Raw genomic sequence first — 7367 nt, forward strand, 5'->3', positions numbered from 1 at the left:
TACCGGGCCTGTGTTCATAGGTGATGTGGGCTTATGTGATGAAGGTTTACTAAAATTAGATCTGATAATATAGCACTGACAATGGTCTTATGACCTAGATGTTTTCTGCTGCACTTTTCACTTAGAGCGCTTTATGAACAAAATAGATTTTCTTGGTCTCCGCCCAAGCAGTTTGCCTTATGTTTGTGGCGTGAGCAAAAAGAATTACATTCAACAAAATAGATAATTTATGCCATTTGTGGACGATTGACATAAATTATACAATGGCAGCAGCATTCTTTGCGCCCCAGTATTTGTCAGCAATACAGCAACACTATGAACATAGTACACAACATACAACACTATGGACGACATTAGAACACTACAGCAATAAACAAAATGTGTATGGCGTGAACGATGCCGCCCGACGTGAATGCCGAGCTATCCGCAATTGTTGTGAAATGGTCACATCAAATCCCATAAATGCACATCACATACCGGGCCTGTGTTCATATCTGATGTGAACTGACGTGATTACGCTTTACCGGCAAATTACATGAACCGATACAGCTCCAAATGAGAAACTGTACACGAGACACGACCCGAATACAGAAGAACTAGTCATAGATAGGCAAGAAAGAAAACAAATAAAGCGAAATGCGATTAAAAACTCTGACCACAAAAACAAATAACTTTATTAAAGCAAAGAATAGAAGAGTGAAAAGATGAAGGTCGGGTAGAAACCTTGTACGTCCAAAACAGTTACTATTCTGGACAAAAAACCACAACCTGCGATCCAATGATATTAATATAATAATCTGTTCCAACGTTATTATTTAGTCACAAGCTCATACTTCACCGGTTTGATATATAAAAAACACAATAAATATAAAATACAATACATGTTATATTAAATAAAATCAAAATATTCAATAATGGATGATCTTTGCCTCGTGAGCTTGTAGATCGGCTATTTTTGCTACTTCAGTGTGCGACACTGTAGCATGACCAAGTAAGGACATTAATTTACAAAAGAAGGTTGAACTATGGAGACACAAGGTTTCTGCCCGACAGTTAAAGATAATAAACTACGCTCACTTACCCTTAATATCAGCAAACAAAACACACTAACCAAGGAAGAAAATGACACAGCGGCCATCATTTTCTTCCTCCGTTAGTTTGCACAGACCTACAGCATAGTAAGCTGTAAACACAGTGTTACGGGGCTACATGCTACCATAATGACACGAGACATAAATCACATACCTCCACATCACATTTGTACACACAAAAAAACACTAGTGAAGAACTAGGGGAATAGATAGGCAAGAAGAAAGAAATTACTTATAAAAAAATAAAGCAAAATGCGATTAAAAACTCTGAGACAACAAAAATAACTTTATTAAAAGCAAAGAGAAAGGAGACACTAGAAGAGAACATACATATGTGATGTGGACCGACTTTACCCGTAAATGATGTTAAATAAATCACATAGCGGCATGTGATGTGGACTGGCATTATACACAGATGACGTGAAACGATACATGGCACGAAAAACAACCTACGGTATGGTAGCATGTAGCCCACTTAAACAAGCAGCAGCAGGAAGCAGACGGTTTATAACTAACCTTCCCTGCTAACAGCAACCAGCAGTGGCAACAGCATAGAGTTCACCCAGCAGTGGCAACGGAGTTTGTATCTCAGTCAGCTTCACGTTCTGAAATGGCAGGGGAGAAGAGAAGAAAATAATTAGTTGTCGGCCTACAGGATGACCTTTTGGAAGTCACAACAGTCACTGACAGGGCTGTGTCACCATTGTTTACTGTATTAATAACAGTCACTGACAGGGCTGTGTCACCATTATGTTACTGTATTAATAACAGTCACTAACAGGGCTGTGTCACCATTATTTTACTGTATTAATAACAGTCACTAACAGGGCTGTGTCACCATTATTATACTGTATTAATAACAGTCACTGACAGGGCTGTGTCACCATTATTTTACTTTAATATTGTTACAAATTGTGATGCCACAAGCAGAGCTCATTTTAATGTTGTTTAGGACACAAGAAACACTTTCCTGGGGTGTCTGTGCAAAATACGTTTGTTTTTGTCATGATTCTATGTTCATGACCAAAAGCCTGTCATGAAAATGTGGTCTCACTTTGTTCCTGGACTACAAAGTCACACCCCCATGCAGCTCTACAAAGTGATTGTTTCATAAAAATCCACTGTAGACATGTTAAGCTACTTCCTGTCAAGAAATTCCTTGCAGATGATTATTTTCTAAGTGTCAGAGTTTGGAAGCGCTCGTTATCAGTAAAGACACCTCCTGCTGCCTCCTGCATGATGTGCACAGTCAAACAGGTGGTACGCCTGGGCCGTTGAGTGATATTCAACGAGTGCTTCCAAACTAACACAAACAAATCACCACAACATGTCAACAGTGGATTTTTATGAAACAAACACTTTGCAGATAGAAAAAGGATAATTCAAGCTTTTTGTACAGCTGCGATGTTGGTTAGTTTGATACAATAGTCAGCTAGGACTTTTGTTTGGATGAATGGGCTGTCATTGGGAAGTTGCACCTAGTTAGCACCTTACTGGCAAGAAATTAAAACTTTGTATTCATACGTTTAATGTCAAACAATAAATTGTTAACCGCAATCATTTGTAAGACAATCATTTGTAAGACAATGAATGGTCAACTTATCATGTAGTAGAGCCCTAGTCTCTACTACAGCCACATGTAATCCAGGTACGTACCGTGGGGGGCCTTCCGTCGCTCGGTTGAAGATGGCTGGTATTAATAGAGCCGCGTAGGTTGTACGCCTCGTAATCTCAGGGAGAGCGTTCGTTGACACCGTTATACGTTTCAGCTCAGCCGAGTAGACACTCTATTACCAATACCAGCCATCTTCTGATGACTGCATCCAAGGTCACCGCATGACACCAAGGTCACATGATCAACCTGTAAGACACATACATACACCAACATTACACTTTATCCAGATTTTATACATTGTAGAAAAAAAACATCTTAAAAAAAATAAACATTATATTTTTGTTAACTTAAACAGCTGTAGGGAATAATTGCCATTAATATAGTGGTTGCAAAGGTATCATTTGATCGCCCGAGTCTCGTGGTGAGAGTTCTGCTCTGGTTTTGGTGATTATTAAGTAGTTCTGGTCATTTGGTGGGGTGGGGGGGGGGGGGGTCACTGACTCAGGGCCACTCATTAAAAAAATGAAATCACACCCGTGTGAACCGAGTGGTGTGAGGTCTTATATAGACTGATCAGCTGTGGTCTGACGTAATGTCTGACGTAATGAAATCACACCCGTGTGAACTGGGTGACCATAGCAACCATGCTCATTTTTTGGCACGAACAGACACGTAAACTAACAAAGCCATGCTCATTTTTTGGTACGAACAGACACGTAAACTAACAAAGCCAGTTGTAGGAGTGGTTTACACCACTCAATAAATTAATCCACAAAACTAGTGAGCCCTCTGTAACATGGAACATTGCTGGCGTAGTGATACTGGACAAAGAAAATAGTCCCATGTCACTGACAGAGAGGTTAAAAGGCCACTTCTCCCCTTTTGCAACCAGATCTTATTTTAATTATGTTTGGGAGACAAGAAACACTTTCCTGGAGGTTTTTATGTGGGTAATAAAATGTGTTTACCATTTCAGTAATTCAGTGTCCATGGGCTCCATGATGTCATGGACACTGGGCTCACTTCCTTCCTGGACTACATGTTGTCTCAGTAAGACAGCCCCTCACCTTAGAGTATATATGAATAGAGACGGCACCCGGAGGAAACCCTGAGGCGCAATGGACATAGTGGCCGAATTTGGTATTGCAGCGCTGGGCCAATTCTGGTCCGTTGACTATCATTGCGCACGTTCATGATGACACGTGAACGCGGTTTCAGTGCAATGGCAGCGCGTTCATGTCTTTGGCCCAATCAATCCCAGAATGCACTCTGTTCCTAACCGGAAGGAGGAGTGAAATCACCTCATGCGCTTCTGAGCAACTTAATGCAAGTGGATGGAAGGAGAACTCGGGTGCCGTCTCTATTCATATATACTCTAAGCCCCTCACCCCTATCCACACGGAGGAGCAGGGGACCAAAGCATTATGGGAATTGTAGTCCAGGAAGGAAATGAGCCCAGTGTCCATGACATCATGGAGCCCATGGACACAATACTAAAATCATATTAGGCTACCCACATAAAAACACCCCAGGGAAGTGTTTGTCTCCCAAACACCATTCAAATAAGATGTGGTTGCAAAAGGGGTGAAGTGGCCCTTTAAAGTTGAAATAAAGTTGTTCTGTACCTGGTAGAAATGAGTCAACAATACAAATGACTCTAGTGCGCTATGAATTAATTTAGTTTTAATGAGTGCCCCCCCCCCCCCCCAAGGAACAGTTTGAGCTTGTAGATGCTACTTTTGTATTTGAATTCTGAGAAGTAAGTTTGTACATTTCAGTTTTCCACCCAGCAGAGATAAGACATTTATTTTAGATTAATCTTATGAATGTGTCTGAGCTACAGTTACAACTTGTGTTACTATGTACTTGAGTAAAAGGTAAAAAAAAAAAAAAAAAAAACTATCGGCATCAAAATGTACTTAAAAATGACCAAATGTACTCATTATGCAGAATGTCCCATTTCAAATGTTTTAAAAACCATCTGAAAATAGCAGATCTACAAGCTCACAATTTTACAATGCACAAGTTTACAATGCATCGCAATGCATTGTAAACTTGTAGATAAGCTACCATCAAAATGGCCAAATTGTGGTTGTAGCCTAGTGGTAAAATTACAATGTAGCCAAAAGGCTATGTTTTTTTTATTATCCAAATCTACAAAGCAACTAAAAGTTTCCAAATAGTAGAGTATAAAAGTACAATATATTTCCCACAGTACTTCAGGAATTATTTACTTTCCACCCATTTATTTAGTTTAGTTTATTTAGTTTCCTTCTCTAAAAGGACACATTACTCCTATTGTTGTCCATTTAGTGTCATAGTAAACAATCCTCAGTCCTCACAACTCTAATGTTTAAACAATATCCTGTTAATGGTGAATAAAACCATGCTGTTCTCAAACAAACACTCCAAACCTTACCGTTCAGCAGGCACGCCCCCAAACACTTCCTGCTGCGCTGTGCGCATGTGCGTTCTATTTTAAATCTAAAGCCCCGCCCACTGGATCCACGCGTCCGTTGACCTACGTCATTGGAAAGTTTGAATCATATACGCTGCAGCTGTGTGGATTTACAAACTGCACGCATGCGCGCGCACACACGCACGCGCGCACACGCGCGCGCACACACACACACACACACACACACAGAGGCGAGTGGTGGGACAATAGGAAGTAGGCAGCCTGCATGCACTCAAAAACGTTTTATATTAAATTAAATTAATATCATGGATAAATTATAAACTGTTTATTGATTAAAGAAACCCTAAAAGAAGAGATATATAAACATAGCCTTTATTATACTCTGTTATAAAGTATAGGAAGTCCATCTATTCTCATTTAGCAGGTCAAAATCACATGTTGTAATGGCTGCTGATGGACACGAGATGGCGACATCCTACCAGTTATTAAGGAGATGGAGGCGGATGCAGAACAAAGTGCTCTGACTATAACAAGACACAAACAAAGACTTTTAATCACTTATTAAAAAAAAGCAGTGGTGGAAAGTACTTGTACTCATGGAAAGTAACTATAAGTACTTTTACTCGTAGTGTTCTACTTTTCACTGGAGTTATAACATTGTACAAGACTTCCACTCAACTACATTACACAAGTTTATCCTACTTTGTAGATTTAGATTATTACAAAACATACATGAACCAAATTAAGCCCTATGCTGTCTAGATCTGTATAACTGTGTGGACAGTCATGGCCCCTAATAGCATAAAACAGTGGTTTTCAACCAGTGGTCCTTGAGGGGGTTCCAGGTGGTCCTTCGGGGGGTTCCAGGTGGTCCTCGAGGGGGTTCCAGGTGGTCCTTGAGGGGGTTCCAGGTGGTCCTCGAGGGGGTTCCAGGTGGTCCTTGAGGGGGTTCCAGGTGGTCCTCGAGGGGGTTCCAGGTGGTCCTTGAGGGGGTTCCAACTTCCAGGTGGTCCTTCGGGGGGTTCCAGGTGGTCCTTGAGGGGGTTCCAACTTCCAGGTGGTCCTTGGGGGGGTTCCAGGTGGTCCTCGAGGGGGTTCCAGGTGGTCCTTGGGGGGGTTCCAGGTGGTCCTTGGGGGGGTTCCAGGTGGTCCTCGAGGGGGTTCCAGGTGGTCCTTGAGGGGGTTCCAGGTGGTCCTTGGGGGGGTTCCAGGTGGTCCTTGAGGGGGTTCCAGGTGGTCATTGAGGGGGTTCCAGGTGGTCCTTGAGGGGGTTCCAGGTGGTCCTTGAGGGGGTTCCAACTTCCAGGTGGTCCTTGAGGGGGTTCCAGGTGGTCCTTGAGGGGGTTCCAACTTCCAGGTGGTCCTTGAGGGGGTTCCAGGTGGTCCTTGAGGGGGTTCCAGGTGGTCCTTGAGGGGGTTCCAGGTGGTCCTTGAGGGGGTTCCAACTTCCAGGTGGTCCTTGAGGGGGTTCCAGGTGGTCCTTGAGGGGGTTCCAGGTGGTCCTCGAGGGGGTTCCAACTTCCAGGTGGTCCTTGAGGGGGTTCCAGGTGGTCCCCATGCAGCTAAATGATGGGAGAGCTGTTAACCAAATGGACCCTTATCAGATCTTCAACTCTTGAGAGCGTAAAATGAAACCAAATGGACCCGTAGGGTCATGTTACACTCTCTCAAGAGTTAGATTATTCTGTCTTCACATGTCTACACAATTATAGAATGTAGAAGAATTGTTAATTTGATCAACGTTTGCCTGTTATCTCTGTTATCTCTGTTATCTCTCATTGTGGACAACATCTTTATCCAAGACTTCCCAAAACAAAAATATTCTTTAGTTTTGGGTCTGAGAGGCTACATGTCATCAAATGGTACGTGGTCCGTGGATCAAATAGTGAATAAATAATGGACCTCGATATGAAAAGGATTTAAAAGTCAAACTTTTCAACTCTTGTAAGTGGTTGTAGCAAGATTTTTATTTGTCATAATAACTTAAGAGTACAATCAAATACAATCAAATATGAATTAATGTACATATAAATCATATTTCACATTGAAGTCATAATCAGAATGCATGGAGCCACCCTGTGTTTGCGTACGTAATACGTATATACGTGAGCACTGTACTTAATAAGTAACATTGTTTTAATAAGTACATCTTCTTGACTATATACTGTAGGCCTACTTAATAAGTAACATTGTTTTTGAGGATACTTTCCCTCCACGACTATCTCTGGGAAGGGAAACTAAA

This window comes from Electrona antarctica, assembly GCF_951216825.1.
Source record: "Electrona antarctica genome assembly, chromosome: 4".
Lineage (NCBI taxonomy): Eukaryota > Metazoa > Chordata > Actinopteri > Myctophiformes > Myctophidae > Electrona > Electrona antarctica.